Source organism: Bison bison, unplaced genomic scaffold (assembly GCF_000754665.1).
Source record: "Bison bison bison isolate TAMUID 2011002044 unplaced genomic scaffold, Bison_UMD1.0 scf7180017864508, whole genome shotgun sequence".
Lineage (NCBI taxonomy): Eukaryota > Metazoa > Chordata > Mammalia > Artiodactyla > Bovidae > Bison > Bison bison.
Window position 1 is genome coordinate 1,798,161 of NW_011495064.1, and position 17,154 is coordinate 1,815,314.

The 17,154-nt window shown below is 47.5% G+C and overlaps 1 non-coding gene across 1 annotated transcript; it reads left to right on the top strand.

Moving 5' to 3' along the window:
* The first annotated feature begins 6,233 nt into the window (after positions 1-6,233).
* On the top strand, positions 6,234-6,306 carry TRNAE-UUC. Its single transcript has one exon. It is a non-coding gene; the product is annotated as a tRNA-Glu (tRNA).
* Positions 6,307-17,154: the final 10,848 nt, after the last annotated feature.

Below are 17,154 nucleotides of genomic sequence, written 5' to 3' on the forward strand. Positions count from 1 at the left end.
CAGCTTGGGCGTGGCAGACCAGGTGGACCCCAACACCACCATTCCCAGCTGTGCACCTCCGGGCACTTCCCCTGACCTCCCTGGACTTTGGTCCCCTCATCTGAAGTGGAGGTTATGATAGACACGGGGCCTATCACTGTGAGTATTAAGTGAGAGCAGAGTACACGAGACCGAGGGGTGTGCCTGCTGCAGGTACCGTCGCTATTGCTGCTGTTGTGTGTGATCCTATATTATCTGCTGTGCTGCCCCCAGGACTGTCACTGGAGCAAGAAACCTCATTCTCTTGTTCAGCGGTCCTGTGACTTATCAGCTCACTCAACCATTCTGAGCCTCAGTGCTTTTATTTATAACATGGGGAGGATAACCCCTTTCTCATAAGATTCTTGTTAAAACCAGATGAAACAACACATTTTTAAAGTCCTTTGAGCACTTTATAATAATATTAATAATGGCAGATAGAATTTGTTGAATACTCTCTAGCACCAGCGCCATGGATTGCTTTTCACTTACAATTTTTTACTTAATCCTTATAACCATGAGTCATTAGTCTCATTTATGTAGATTGGGAAACTAAGGTCCCCGAGAAGTAATCTGCTCAAAGACACAGCTTGTAAGCAACAGAATCCAGACTTGGACCCCTGACCCTAGATTCGGTACCACCTCGGCGGTAAAGAATCTGCCAGCCAACACGGAAGACGCAGTTCAGTCCCTGGGTTGGGAAGATCCCCTGGAGAAGGAAATGGAAACCTACTCCAGTATTCCTACCTAGGAAATCCAAGGGACTGAGCCTTGTGGGCTACAGTCCACGGGGCTACACTAGAGTCAGACACGGCTTACTGAGTAAACAACAGCAGCAACCACCCCAGGACCTGGCTGTGCTCATGCTCCACAGAGAAAGTAAGCCAGTGAGGGAAAGAACAGCGTGGCGTGGGGGCTCACTTCCGCTAGCAAGGCAAGTTTAATCCAGTGAAGGGGCCTCAGGTGCAGTGTGTGACAGGCCGTGGCAGGGCCAAGAGTCCCCCTTGGCAGGGGCAAGGGGCTCCAAACTAACCACCTGTCTGAGAACTAAGGTTCTTTCTAGGCCACTGAAGCGTAGGATGTTACTCAGAGAGTAACACCTCCAGTTCCTTGAAGGACCGGGTGATTAGATGGAGGCCGGCGCCGTGCCCAGGTTTAAAAATAACTCCCTGACTTCTAATAGGTACTCAGTTGGGGCTGAAGTCATCCTTCCAGGTGCAGAAAAGGAAAGCTTGATTGTACGTCATGGACTTAAAATAGGAGTGGGGTCAGAGGGCCAGCTGGGGCTCATGGGTGCCCAGTGGGCAGTTTCTCAGCTGGTATTTCCTGATATTTCCTGCTTTGGACAGCAGGTTTCTGCCTTTGTTTTTGAGTTGAGAAGGGGTGGAAATGTACATTTAAAAGTTAACTTGCTTTTCTTTCTCCTTCTCCACATGTGCCCTTTTCATCCGTAATCCACATTCCCCTTTACAGGTCGTTCATGCACTGTCCTGAAATATACTAGGTACAGAAATTAAAACAGGTTAAAACAGGCTAGTTTGCTTCTTTCTCCTTAGCTCTATGCAATGGGTACATGAAGTTTTTCTTGAATATCTTTGCCCAGAGCGAAACAAAGAAGCTACTAGCTGAAGAAATCCCACCATCCCATGATGTGGTGAGGTCCCTAGATGTGGGGGGTGCTCTCTGGAAAAGTCTCCTTTGCGCAGGAGGGTGGGCTAGAGCCTAAGATCCTAACAATTCTAAGAGTCTGGGATTTGTTTCCTTTTTATAGTCTGGCTATATTTAGGTCAATGAATTGTATTGAAGATGGACTCATCAGTGATTCGTTCAATGAATTCTTTCATTCAGAAGTTATTGAAAGGACTTCTGTTCCAGATAGAATAGCATAAAATCGTTCCTCTCTTCTCTTCTCCCACCTTGGGATAATGATAAACTTTGGAAAAAAGTCAAGCCACCATTAAGAATGAAAAGGCAGGCTGCAGTGGGAGAAGATATTTGCAAATCCGAAAACTGAGAAGAGGCTTGTATCCAGAATAATTAAAAATTTCCATACATCCAAATGAGTCAAAGATTTGGACAGGCATGTCACCAAAGAAGTTACACAGTTTGCCAAGAAATATAAGCAGCAGAGTGCAACGTGAAATCCCAAGGATACACGTCTACATATCCACCAAAGTGCCTGAGAATAAACAAACTAAATGATACAAAGTGCTAGAGAGGATACCTGGCATCCACTGGCTAGTCGGGGTATACACTGGCATTTACCATCACTTCGGAAAATGGTTTGACAGCACTGAGTGCTAAGCACTGTACATCCTATGGCTCAGCAATTCTACCCGTCTGTATACACCCAACTGAAGCACACACTCGTGTGCACTCAAGACGTATACAAAACTGCTCATAACCGTCCAGTTACTATAACAAAAGACTGAAAACACCCCAAATGTCCAGCAACAGTGGAATGGATAATTATATTGCGGTGTCCTTGGCGATGAAATGGAATGATTGAATGCAAACACACAATAACAGAGTTGAAATCATGCTCGGTGAAAGAAGACCAACAAGAGGGCACCACGAGTGATTCGACATATTCCGGTTCAAGAAAGACAGAGTTAGTCAGTGAGGACTGGTGTCTAGATGGTAGTTATCTGGAGGGTGTGACAGGAAGGAGGAAAAAGGTGGGGTACTTTTGAGGTGCAGCAGATGTCCTGTTTCTAGATCTGGGCAGTGACTTCATAGGTTTGGACACTGAACATTTGTCTAGTTCTTATGCTTATCATTCATCCACTTTTCTCTATGTATGTTTCACTTTGAAAAACAGTTTACTTAAAAGAATGTACTTCGGTTTGCCAAGTTGAAAACAGCTACAACATCTTCATTGCCTTGAAAAGAGTTTTTTGTTGTTTTTGTTTTTGTTTTTGCTGTTCAAAAACACGAGAAACCAAGATGCTGGTCTCCCACTCTGAACCAAGAAGCAAACCAATTAATAGTAAAGTAAGTGGGTTCACGGGCTTCCCAGGTGGTGCTAGCGCTGAAGAACTCGCTTGCCAGTGCTGGAGATGTAAGGGACTCGGGTTCGATCCCTGGATTGGGAAGATCCCCTGGAAGAGGGGATGGGATCCCACTCCAGTATCCTTGCCTGGAGAATCCCAAGGACAGAGGAGCCTGGTGGATGACAGTCCACAGGGTCGAAAAGAACTGGACACAGCTGAAGCGACTTAGCACACATGCGAGCAGGTTCACAAGTGACTTACTTGCGGACGGTCTACACCGAGTGTCCTAATATCTCCCATCCACGGACAAGCCAGCCTTCCTTTCAGCAAAGTAGCCTGTTCCCCTCTCAGCCCATCTGCCTCACCGAGTCCGTGGAGGTCGGTTACCCCCAACCCCAGCCCTCTCATCTCTGTGCTAGTCCATCCCCCTGCTCACCAGACACCATGACCAGTGACAAGGGAGGCCGGGCCACAGCAGCCCTCTTTGTCACTGTACAGCTCCCTGGTGACCCATCTTTTTCATTCCATGCTGGTGCCCCCTGGCTTGTAGAATTGCGGATATAATTTTTTGGGATTTCCTCTCTCTGGAAACCTTTAGAGAGCTTTTGCTGAGATACTCAGGATACTAAGGTGTCTTTCCTGAGATACTTGGTGAAAATCAGCCAGGCATTTTTTTTTTTCTTTTTGGCTGCGCTCTTTGTTGGCGAACACTGGCTCTTCATTGTTATGCACGGGCTTTCTCTAGTGAGCGGGCTCCGAGCATGAGCTCAGTAGCTGTGGTGTATGGGGTTAGTTGCAGCATGCGGAATCTCCTCAGACCAAGGATCAAACCTGTGTCCCTCACATTGGCCAGTGGATTCTTAACCACTGGACCACCAGGGAAGTCCCAGGCTTTTTTTTTTTAAAATGAGAAGAGGGGTTCTAATTTGGAAGCTACATCTGCTGAAGGAATGGGCCCTACACAAAAGGGCTGCTTTCTTTCATCATGAGATCTTAGGGCCTTCCAATTAATCCCATGCTCTTATCAACCCACAGGGTGACAGGTGTTGGTATAACCAGCTGGACCTTTTTTACAAGCAATCTTTGTGTGGCCCATCATCATCCCTTCCCAGTAGGTTGCTGAAGTTACAGTAAAGCAAGCGGGCCTTGGAGAACCCCCAGCATTGCCTCCTGGCTTGCAGAGAAGGACCCAGGAGGGAAAGTAGAGCAGTAAGAAGACAGGTCTTTGGGGACACCTGATCAGGGATCCCAGGACAGAGCAGCTCTTGTTGTTCCAGAAGTAGCTGTCACCTCCTCTCCTTGATTTGTTTTCTTCCCACCATCAAAGTCAGGTTCCAGAAGCCTCCCTAGGAGGGACCAGGGAGCTGGCTGTGCCTCCTACTAGGAGCAAATGGGCTCAGGCAGCCTCAGCTGAGATGGGCTGGAGGAGAGAGGAAGACATGTGGACAAACAGGCAAGAAACACGCACTCCCAAGCTGCCTTGCAGGGGGCTGTGTGAGGAGTGAGGGTCTTGGCTGCTGCAGGTGCGCCTGTGGGTTGGAACCCCACCCCACCTCCTGTCCTCCGGGCCCCCGTTTCCTACCTGTGAGGCAGGGATGGTGGTGGAATCCACTTTGTTGGGTTGCTGGGAGTGATGAATAGCATGTGAAGCACTTAGAACACCACGAATGATGCTAAAATGAGGGTAGACGGCCACCAGCAAAGGCAAGGGTACGTTCTTTTAACTGATAAGGGGAGACGAAGAGGCAGACACAGCGCCTGGTACTTGCTTCCCAGGTGGCACAGTGGTGAAGAATCTGCCTGCCAGTGCGGGAGATCCCTGGTTGGGAAGATCCCCTGGAGAAGGAAAGGGCAGCCCACTCTAGTCCTCTTGCCTGGGAAGTCCCATGGACACAGAAGCCTGCCAGGCTATAGTCCATGGGGTCACAAAGAGTCGGACATGACTGAACATACACACACACACACACACACACACAAACACACGTGAAGATAGAGCCTGTCTGTTGCCCAAGCTAACCACTGTACCACCTGGCCTTAGTGGAACCCCGGCCTCTCAGTAGGACTACCTAGGTATCCAGTGACCATGTGATGTGGCTCCAGAGTTGAAAAAGGAAGAGTCTGATGAGTGGATCACTGGCCGGGGCTGGCAATGGCGCCAAAGGAAAAACCGAGGTCACCTCCTCGACTGGTCAGCTCTAAGGGATATTTCTAATCAGCACCCAGCCTGGAGGATGCTGGCAGCTGGGGGTGGACAGGGGGCCAGTGGGGAGTCTCTCTGTGGAGTGACCAGGGGCAGCCCAAGGTGCTCAAAAAGTTGGGGACGTCTTTCCCCCGGGAAAATAATTCCCTCCTGGGAACTGTCAGCTGATGGTTGCAATGTCCACTGTTAGAGAGCTACTTCTTTGGCTTAATATTTGATTTTCTTTTAAAAGCAGAACCCTCACTGGCAGAGGAGAAGACAAGTTCGCCTTGATGCTGTAGGTTTTAAAGAAAGTAGGGGAGAAAACTTTAGGGATGCCTCCTATCTGAAAGGAAAGAACCATGACAAAGCAATTTATAGAGACCAGCCGATTTTCTGTGCTGCCCCAGTTTTAGCTGTGCTGGATGCAGTCGCTAAGTCATGTCTGACTCTTACAACCCCATGGACTGTAGCCCACCAGGCTCCTCTGTCCATGGGATTCTCCAGGCAAGGATATTGGAGTGGGTAGTCATTCCCTTCTCCAGGGGATCTTTCTGACCCAGGGATTGAACCTGGGTCTCTCGCACTGCAGGCAAGTTCTTTACAGTCTGAGCCACCAGGGCCTGCAAAATGGGGGCAATGGTGCCTCCCACTCTTGGAAAATCTGTTGTATTCTCTGGCATCTTGGGAGTTTCCCAGCATGCTTTGGCCCAGCTCTGGTTTGGTGTGCTCAGCGAATCAAATGCAAATAAGGCCTGGCTTTCTAGCTCCCATCTCCCTACCTTGGAATGGTCCCTCCCCAGCAGCTCATGGCCACATCTGTCCAGTAAGCTGCCTGCCAGAGGGTTTTCACAAGCTGTCCTGGGTCCTCGGTTAAAGGCACAGTGCCTGACAAGAAAGGCACTTGGTAAACCATAGTTCCCCTGAACTATTTTTCTGTTCCTGATTTACTTCCTAGTCTTGCTTAGGTGGCAAGACTTGCTGTGCCACCATCTAAAGTGACATGCTCCCTCCGAGGAGTGAAAATACAATGAGGTGGGAATTCCCTGATGGTCCAGTGGTTAGGACTCTGCACTTTCACTGCCGAGGGTGTGGGTTCAATCCCCAGTCAAGGAACTAAGATCCCGCAAGCTGCATGGTGCAGCCAAAAACAAAAAAAAAAAGATAAAGGAGGAAGGAATCCTGTGTCCCAGGCAAAGCCAAACACAGTTGTGCCTCCTTGCAGAGGACTCATGGAGAAGGCAATGGCACCCCACTCCAGTACTCTTGCCTGGAAAAGCCCATGGGCGGAGGAGCCTGGTAGGTAGGCTGCAGTCCATGGGGTCGTGAAGAGTCAGACACAACTGAGCGACTTCACTTTCACTTTTCATTTTCATGCATTGGAGAAGGCAGTGGCACCCCACTCCAGTGTTCTTGCCTGGAGAATCCCAGGATGGGGGAGCCTGGTGGTCTGCCGTTTATGGGGTCACACAGAGTCCGACACGACTGAAGCGATGCAGCAGCAGCAGCAGCAGAGGACTCAAGGGCCAGAACGCATCAGGCTCCCTAGAAGTCTACCTGGCAGAAGAGAAACATTTCGGGCTCCTTTCAGCAGTGTGTGGACATGGCCCCACAGGGAAAAGCACACAGGGCAGCTGGATTCTGTTCTCTCTGAAAGTGAAAGTTGTTCGGTCATATCCGACTCTTTGGAACCCATGTGCTGTCCAGGCTCCTCTGTCCATGGGATTTTCCAGGCAAGAATACTGGAGTGGGTTTCTCTGAGATTTCCTCTCTAGCCCTGAGGTTTCCTTCCTAGGTGACTGTTGGAGTCAGTCCTCCCCATGGACTCTGACTCGAGGGAGAGTGGCCAACTAGCTCTAACCTCTAGCATGTTGAAGATTTATTTTCTCCTGACTCGCAGACAGTCATCAGGACAAAGGAGTTCTCACCCTTCTGCTCCTAACTGGTTATATAAGTCACTTAGCCTCTCTGAGACCCAACCTCTCCTGCAGGAGGAGGGTGATGGGCTGGACTTGATTCTAGAACCACAAGACATCGGTCTGCCTTTTAAAAGGGTCACCTGGGGACATTGCTGTCAATCAGACTCCTCTCCAGACCAATCACAGTCGTCCTTCAGTATCCTTGGGGGGTTGTTTTCAGGACCATGCCTGCCCCCATGGATATAAGAATCCACGGATGCTCAAATCCCTTATGTTAAATGGCACAGTAGAGTCTGCCCTCCGGCTTCGAGTGTCCCACATCCACGAATACGAGGGTGAGCAGATGCCCCTGAGAATCTGGTGGAGCAGGACCAGGGGCTCGTATGTGCTGGGAGGGAGAGGAATTCTGGAATGGATGGCTCCTCCCTCCTCTCCCCTCACTGACCTCAGTAGAGGCCCAAGCGCCCCCCTCCCACTTCCTCTGTGCCCACCTTGTCCTGCTTGCTGGGGATTCTTTTCCAGACTCAGGGATGGATGTGTTTAAGCCCCATGTCCCTGAGAGTGGAGGGCTTCTCTGGTGGCTCAGCGCTAAAGAATCCACCTGCCAATTCAGGAGACCTAGGTTCCATCCGAGGGTCGGGAAGATCCCCTGGAGAAGGAAATGGCTCATACCCAAGAATACCCACTCTAGTGTTCTTGCCTGGGGAATCCCATGGACAGAGAAGCCTGGTGGGCTACAGTCCATGGGGTCACAAGAGTCGGACACGACTGAGCAACTGAAGCACCACCACCACCTCAGGAACATGTCAACTCACTTTCTCCGCCTGCTTCCGTGGGTGTGTAGACGTAGGCTCCTGCAGGACAGGTGTCCAGATTGCTATGGGGATGACTCGGAATCTGTGGGCCTCCAGGGCAGTGTGGGCGGGTCCTCAGGACTCTGGAAGTCTTCCCCAAAGACAGCGACAACAGTTCTTAAGAGTTTTGAAAAGGAGGAATCCCTGCCTGTCATAAAGGATCCTTCCTCTGATGCTGACAATCTCTTGTTGTTGTTAGATGTAACTATTTCCACACAGGACTGAGAAGTGGCGCCCTGCCCTTTCTCTGCTGGCCGAGAAATAGGGCATACGCCAGCTCCAAGGTCACTGTCAGTGAGAATGGAAAACACCACTTTTCCAGTACATCACATTTCTTCTCTTTCCCGATGCTCTCTCCAGCCTTGTTGTTTTCTCCTTCCTTTTCTTATCGTTTCTTTGGCCTTTTCATCTCCTTTCCCGTCCTTCTCTTCAGGCTTCACACTCTAATCTTTACTTAATTTTGAGTGTTCTTTCTGTCTTGGCTTGGTCCAGACTCAGTGCAGTTCAGTCGCTCAGTCATATCCGACTCTTTGCGACCCCATGGACTGCAGCACACCAGGCCTCCCTGTCCATCACCAACTCCTGGAGCTTACTTAAACCCATGTCCATCGAGTCGGTGGTGCCATCCAACCATCTCATCCTCTGTTGTCCCTTTCTCCTCCCGCCTTCAACCTTTCCTAGCATCAGGCTGTTTTCACATGAGTCAGTTCTTCAAATCAGGTGGCCAAAGTATTGGAGTTTCAGCTTCAGCATCTGTCCTTCCAATGAATAGTCAGGACTGATTTCCTTTAGGATGGACTGGTTGGATCTCCTTGCATTCCAAGAGACTCTAGAGTCTTCTCCAACACTACAGTTCAAAAGCAACAGTTCTTCAGCATTCAGCCCTTTTTATAGTCCAACTCTCACATCCATACATGACCACTAGAAAAACCATAGCTTTGACTAGACGGACCTTTGTTGGCAAAGTAATGTCTCTGCTTTTGAATATGCTGTCTAGATTGGTCATAACTTTTCTTCCAAGGAGGAAGCGTCTTTTAATTTCATGGCTGCAGTCACCATCTGCACTGATTTTGGAGCCCCAAAATATAAAGTCTGTCACTGTTTCCACTGTTTCCCCATCTATTTGCCATAAAGTGATGGGACCAGATGCCATGACCTTTGTTTTTTGAATGTTGAGCTTTAAGCCAGCTTTTTCCCTGTCCTCTTTCACTTTCATCAAGAGGCTTTTTAGTTCATCTTCATCTACCATAAGGGTGGTGTTATCTGCATATCTGAGGTGATTGATATTTCTCCTGGCAATCTTGATTCCAGCTTGTGCTTCCTCCAGCCCAGCACTTCTGGGCTTATGTACTCTGCATAGAAGTTAAACAAGCAGGGTGACAATATACAGCCTTGAAGTACTCCTTTCCCTATTTGGAATCAGTCTGTTGTTCCATAGCCAGTTCTGGCTGTTGCTTCCTGACCTGCATATAGGTTTCTCAAGAGGCAGGTCAGGAGGTCTGGCATTCCCATCCCTTTCAGAATTTTCCACAGTTTGTGGTGATCCACACAAGCAAAGGCTTTGGCATAGTCAATAAAGCAGAAATGGATGTTTTTCTGAAACTCTTTTGCTTTTTCGATAATCCAGCAAATGTTGGCAATTTGATCTCTGGTTCCTCTGCCTCTTCTAAAACCAGCTTGAACATCTGGAAATTCATGTTTCATGTACTATTGAAGTCTGGCTTGGAGAATTTTGAGCATGACTTTACTAGTGTGTGAGATGAGTGCAATTGTGCAGTAGTTTGAGCATTCTTTGGCATTGCCTTTCTTTGGGATTGGAATGAAAACTGACCTTTTCCAGTCCTGTGGCCACTGCTGAGTTTTCCAAATTTGCTGGCATATTGAGTGCAGCACTTTCACAGCATCATCTTTTAGGATTTGAAATAGCTCAACTGGAATTCCATCACCTCTACTTGCTTTGTTTGTAGTGATGCTTCCTAAGGCCCACTTGAGTTCACATTCCAGGATGTCTGGCTCTAGGTGAGTGGTCAAACCTGTGCTTATCTGGGTCATGAAGATCTTTTTTGTATAGTTCTTCTGTGTATTCTTGCCACCTCTTCTTAATATCTTCTGCTTCTGTTAAGTCCATACAATTTCTGTCCTTTATTGAGCCCATCTTTGCATGAGATGTTCCCTTGGTATCTCTAGTCTTTCCCATTCTATTGTTTTCCTCTATTTCTTTGCACTGATCACTGAGGAAGGCTTTCTTATTTTTCCTTGCTATTCTTTGGAACTCTGCATTCAAATGGGTATATCTTTCCTTTTCTCCTTTGCTTTTCGCTTCTCTTCTTTTCACAGCTATTTGTAAGGCCTCCTCAGACAGCCATTTTGCTGTTTTGCATTTCTTTTCCATGGGGATGGTCTTGATCCCTGTCTCCTGTACAATGTCACGAACCTCCATCCATAGTTCATCAGGCACTCTGTCTATCAAATCTAGTCCCTTAAATCTATTTCTCACTTCCACTGTATAATCATAAGGGATTTGATTTAGGTCATACCTGAATGGTCTAGTGGTTTTGCCCACTTTCTTCAATTTAAATCTGAATTTGGCAATAAGGAGTTCATGATCTGAGCCACAGTCCACTCCTGGTCCTGTTTTTGCTGACTGTATAGAGCTTCTCTATCTTTAGCTGTAAAGAATATAATCAATCTGGTTTCAGTGTTGACCATCTGGTGACGTCCATGTATAGAGTCTTGTGTTGTTGGAAGAGGGTGTTTGCTATGACCAGTGCGTTCTCTTGGCAAAACTCTATTAGCCTTTGCCCTGCTTTATTCTGTACTCCAAGGCCAAATTTGCCTGTCACTCCAGGTGTTTCTTGACTTCCTACTTTTGCATTCCAGTATTTCTTGACTTCCTACTTTTGCATTGATGAAAAGGACATCTTTTTTGGGTGTTAGTTCTGAAAGGTCTTGTAGGTCTTCATAGAACCGTTCAACTTGAGCTTCTTCAGCATTACTGGTAGGGGCATAGACTTGGATTACCATGATATTGAATGGTTTGCCTTGGAAACGAACAAAGATCATTTTGTAGTTTTTGAGATGCGTCCAAGTACTGCATCAGACTCTTTTGTTGACTATGATGGCTACTCCATTTCTTCTAAGGGATTCCTGCCCACAGTAGTAGATATAATGGTCATCTGAGTTAAATTCACCCATTCCGGTCCATTTTAGTTTGCTGATTCCTAAAATGTCGATGTTTACTCTTGCCGTCTCCTGTTTGACCACTTCCAATTTGCCTTGATTCATGGACCTAACATTCCAGGTTCCTATGCAATATTGCTCTTTACAGCATCGGACCTTGCTTCCATCACCAGTCACATCTACAACTGGGTGTTGTTTTTGCTTTGGCTCCATCTTTTCATTCTTTCTGGAGTTATTTCTCCATTGATCTCCAGTAGCATATTGGGCACCTACCGACCTGGGGAGTTCATCTTTCAGTATCCTATCATTTTGCCTTTTCATACTGTTCATGGGGTTCTCAAGGCAAGAATACTGAAGTGGTTTGCCATTCCCTTCTCCAGTGGACCACATTCTGTCAGAACTCTCCACCATGACCTGTCTGTCTTGGGTGACCCTACATGGCATGACTTACTTAGTTTCATTGAGTTAGACAAGACTGTGGTCCATGTGATTAGATTGGTTTAGATCTAGATTAGATTAGATTAGTTTTCTGTGATTGTGGTTTCAGTCTGTCTGCTCGCTAATGCCCTCTCAGCACCTACCATCTTACTGGGGTTTCTCTTACCTTGGACATGGGGTATCTCTTCACGTGATATATATGCAGAGTAAATCATGTGAAATCCCAGGCTGGATAAAGCACAAGCTGGAGTCAAGATTGCTGGGAGAAATATCAATCACCTCAGATATGCAGATAACACCACCCTTAAGGCAGAAAGCAAAGAGGAACTAAAGAGCCCCTTGATGAAAGTGAAAGAGGACAGTAAAAAAAGCTGGCTTAATACTCAACATTCAAAAAACGAAGGTCATACTTTATGGCAAATAGATGGGGAAACAATGGAAACAGTGACAGCCTTTATTTTCTTGGGCTCCAAAAATCACTGCAGATGGTGACTGCAGCCAAGAAATTAAAAGACACTTGCTCCTTGGAAGAAAAGCTTTGACAAACCTAGACAGCATATTTAAAAGCAGAGATATCATTTTGCTACATAGTCAAAGCTATGGTTTTTCCAGTAGTCATGTGGGAGTTGGACCATAAAGAAAGCTGAGTGCTGAAGAATTGAGGCTTTTGAACTGTGCTGTTGGAGAAGACTCTTGAGAGTCCCTTGGACTGCAAGGAGATCCAACCAGTCCATCCCAAAGGAAATCAGTCCTGAGTATTCATTGGAAGGACTGATGCTGAAGCTGAAACTCCAATACTTTGGCCACCTGATTCGAGGAACTGACTCATTTGAAAAGACCCTGATGCTGGGAAAGATTGAAGGCAGGAGGAGAAGGAGAAGACAGAGGATGAGATGGTTGGATGGCATCAGCAACTCAATGACATGAGTTTGAGCAAGCTCTGGGAATTGGTGAAGGACAGGGAAACCTGGTGTGCTACAGTCCATGGGGTCTCAAAGAGTCGGACATGACTTACTGACTGAACTGAACTGAACTGAGGTTATTCTGATACATCTTGAAATTTGAAAAACCATTGCTTCAAATGCCTAGATATCTCGATTAGTATCACTAAGTGAAAGATTGATTGCTGACGTAGAGATGGCCTTGGTGGACCGCATATGTCTGAGGAAGGCTGAGTAGGAGGTAGGGCAGGGGAAGAAGGAGGAGGGAGAGGTGGGTGTTCATAGCAGGGGAGACTGGTCGTGTTCAATTAGGACTCGGTTTGGTTAGGGGGCAGCCTGACTGGTTACGGGGTGGGTGATTTGGGGAATCAGAAAACCGGGAGAATTTAATTCAAAGAAAAAAGTCCTTATTCCCAAAGATGATTTCTGCACTATCTAAATAAAATAACTAAATAACTTTGCCTGCTTCCATAGCAAAAGCTAAGTGAAGTAACCACTTGGTTCTTAAATTATTTCCGATAAATGGAGAAAAGGGGTCCTTCCAGAAATTATGGAACTTTCAAACATACAAAGGAAACACTTCAGAGAGTAATATAAAATCACTTAATAATGATTTAATAGAGACAACATTTAAAAAATTTTTTTATCGTGGTAAAAGTCACATAATATAAAACATAATGTAAAAGCAATTTTACCACATTTCACTGTACAGTTCAGTGGAACGAAGAGCATTCACACTGTTGTGTACCTCTTACATCCATCTCTTGAAATGTTCACCTTCCTAAGCTGAAATTCTGTCCCTAGTAAACATGAAGTCCCCATTCCTCCTCCCACCCCTCCACCTCCAGCCCCTGGCATCTACCAATGTACTTTCTAACTCTATGAATTTAACTCTTCTAGATACCTTGTGTAAGTGGAATCAAGCAGTATTTGAACAGTGACAACATTTAGCATATGGTAGATGATAATATTTTATTATATTGGCTCCAGATCTTTATAAAGAGCATGCAGTTGGACCCCCCCAAAATACCCCCATTGTTTACTAGGTTTTACACATTAATATAAATGGAGGAATTCTGCAATCTGCTTTCTTGTTTCCATGTTGCTGAATTCTACTTTTATTGCTACCCTGGACATGGCTCATTCTCACCGGTGGTAGGTGGCCCCTTCTCATCCTGATGGGCATTTAAGTGAGGATCCTGGTCAGTGTTTCCATGTGCTCAGGTGGGAGAGTAAACAATGGAAGTAGGCAATTATCTTTAAATATATTTAAGAAGAGGTGTTTTTTTTTCACCCAGTTTAAACAGAAAGGCCTTCAGATACACAGCTGGGGCTACACTATCAGTTTTCCAAGAAAAAAATGTCTTTGTCCATAAGCCCACATTCTTTTCTTCTGTGACTCATCCAGCCAATCGTGGTTGAGCAGCTTGCCTGGGTCTGGCGCTGTGCTGGGTGCTGGGGAACAGCGTGGGGGGCGGGGGGCAAGTCCTAGAGGCCTATAGAGACTGCAGAGTCAGGATGCCTTTGTGTAGGTGGCAGAATAGCCATCTGGTTGCCTAGGCAACTCCAACCTGGAAAATGAGTGAGCCCATCACATCCTGTCCCCCTGTTTCTGCTGCTGCTGCTGCTGCTAAGTCGCTTCAGTTGTGTCCGACTCTATGTGACCCCAGAGACGGCAGCCCACCGGGCTCCCCCGTCCCTGGGATTCTCTAGGCAAGAATACTGGAGTGGGTTGCCATTTCCTTCTCCAATGCATGAAAGTGAAAAGTGAAAGTGACGTCGCTCAGTCGTGTCGGACTCTTAGCGACCCCATGGACTGCAGCCTACCAGGCTTCTCCGTCCATGGGATTTTCCAGGCAAGAGTACCGGAGTACTGTTTCTAGTTTTCCTAAAATCCAAGCTGCTCCATGGAAACAGACCCCCCTCTATCCCAAGTGTCAAAACTGTTAGGACCCACCTGCTCTCCAGGCGTGGAGGACCCGCCCTGCCGGGGGCGCTAGACTCTGCCTGCCAGCTACTCCAAGCGAACACTGACTCCGTCTAGCCGGAGGTCCGTATTCAGTAAATGGAGGGCTTTTCACCCTTTGCTTATTTATTTTTGACTGTGCTGGGTCTTCCTTGCTGTGCAGGCTTTCCTAGTTGCAGTGAGCATGGGCTGCTCTCTAGTTGCAATGAGTGGGCTTCTCATTGCAGTGGCTTCACGTGTTGCGGAGCATGAGCTCTAGGGCACACTTGGGCTTCCGTAGTCGCAGCTCCTAGGCTGTAGAGCTCCAGTTTGGTAGTTGTGGCACACGGGCTCAGATGCACCATGGTAAGTGGGATCTTCCTGGATCAGGGATCGAACCCTTGTCTCCTGCATTGCAGGCGGATTCTTTACCACTGAGCCACCAGGGAAGCCCTCATGCTTTACTTTTGAGAGTCTGCTATTTCCAGCCCTGTAGGGGGCACCAAGGATGAATTAGTAACTCAGACTGACTTGGACCTCCCCAGGGAAGACCCACAAGAGGAGAACCCTATGGCAGTAATGGAGGTGGGAGAGGACAGGAGCCGTGGGAGCCCAGGGGGCTCCTAACCTAACCTTGGGGGTGCAAGAGAAGCCCCGCAGGCTGGGATGGGAGGAAGGAAGGAGCAGACAGGCTGCAGTGTTACATTTTTGTATCAGTTTAATTGGGGTAACAGATACACAGAGAGGCCTTCCTGGTGGCTCAGTCAGTAAAAAATATACACCTACAGTGCAGGAGACTGCCTTCCAATGCAGGAGACTTAGGTTCGATCCCTGGGTCTGGAATATCCCTGAAGAAAATGGCAACCCAATCCAGTATTCTTGCCTGGAAAATCTCATGGACAGAGGAGCCTGGCGGGCTACAGTCCATGGGGTTGTAAGAGTTGGACACAACTTATTGACTAAGCCACCAATGGATGCCCAGATAGCAGGGGAAACATGTTTGGGGGTGTCTGTCAGGGTTTTTTTTAAAAGACCAGCATTTCCATCAGTAGACTGAGAGAAGCAGAGGTCCTCCCCAGCATGGGTGAGCATCACCCCCAACCCCAGGGCACCCAAATGGAACAAAAGAGCAGAGGAAGGGTGGGTTCACTTTCTCTCTGCTTGAGCTGAGACATCTGCCTTCTCCTGCCCTCGGACATCACTCCTGGTTCTGGGCCTTTCAAGCTCAGATCAGGACGTAGTCCATCCATCCCCTCAATTCTCAGGCCTCTGGACTCGGGTGAATCACACCATGCCTTGCGTGGTCCTTCAGCTGGTGAACAACAGTTCATTTCAACCTCTGTAACTACATGAGCCAATCCCTGCAATAAGTCTCCTGTTGTATATATCTCTGTATGTCTTAATGGTTCTGTGTCTTTGGAGACCCCTGACTAATTCCCAGGCCGGGAGGGAGGAAATGAGTCCCAGCTTGAGCAAGGGCCAGAGCCTGGCCTCTGCAAGATCTGAAAGGAATTCAGGGCAGGGGTCAAAGCCATAAGGGTGGCAGGGCAGGAGGAGAAGGGGCAACAGAGGATGAGATGGTTGGATGGCATCACCGACTCAATGGACATGAGTTTGAGCAAGCTCCGGGAGTTGGTGATGAGCAGGGAAGCCTAGTGTGCTGCAATCCATGGGGGGTAGAGTTGAACTCAACTGAGTGACTGAACTGAACTGTCCCTGGAAAGACAGAGAAGCAAAGGCAGAGTGTGAATCAGTTCTCAACCCATCCCAGGGCCTGGAGCTGTCTCTTGGGTGGGGCGATGGCACACAGGGCCCTCCTGCTTGCTTGCCTTTTGCAGCTTCCCAGTATTTCTAGCCACTGCTGGGGGTGGGGGAGCTGGGGAGGTTGAGGATGCGCTGTCACCTCCTGGAGGAGAGACCCCATGCGTAGCAAACGTGTGCGCATGAGCCTCATGCTCTGTGTTTATTTATCAGGCTGTGTCAGATCCTGGTCCACTTGGTGGCCAGACGCTGGGCCCGTCCTCCTGTGTAGCTGAGAGCAGGCCGATGGGCAGATGCTGTGCTCGAGATTCAGGGCTGTAGACAGTGGCAGCTTTAATCCCATGAGGGGGTTTGAAGCCAAGTCTGGAATTAAAAGACGCCTCTTTACTCAACTCACTCTCTTACCCAACCAGCCAGTGAGACATTGTGATGTCAGGAAACCTCACAGATGTCTGTTCATCTCAGATTTGATGGAGCAGCTGGAGGCCACAGGCTCAGGATGTAAACTTTTCACTTTATTTGAAGCCCTCTTTTGGTTCAGGTAGCTGCTCCAATGCTATACTTCCACCTACTTTAAAATGATGTTTACATCTCTGTTTTTCTTGGGGTATGCAGATGAATAAGCCAAAATAGGGTAGTTTGCTAAAAAAAAAAAAAAAAAAAAAAAAAAAAAGATCATGGCATCCGGTCCCATCAGTTCATGAAAAATAGATGTGTAAACAATGGAAACAGTGATAATTTTATTTTGTTGGGCTCCAAGATCACTGCAGATAGTGCCTGCAGCCATGAAATGAAAAGATACTTGCTCCTTAGAAGAAAAGCTATGACAAATCTGGACATCATATTAAAAAGCAGAGGCATCACTTTGTCAACAAAAGTCCATCTAGTCAAAGCTATGATTTTTCCAGTAGTCATGTATGGATGTA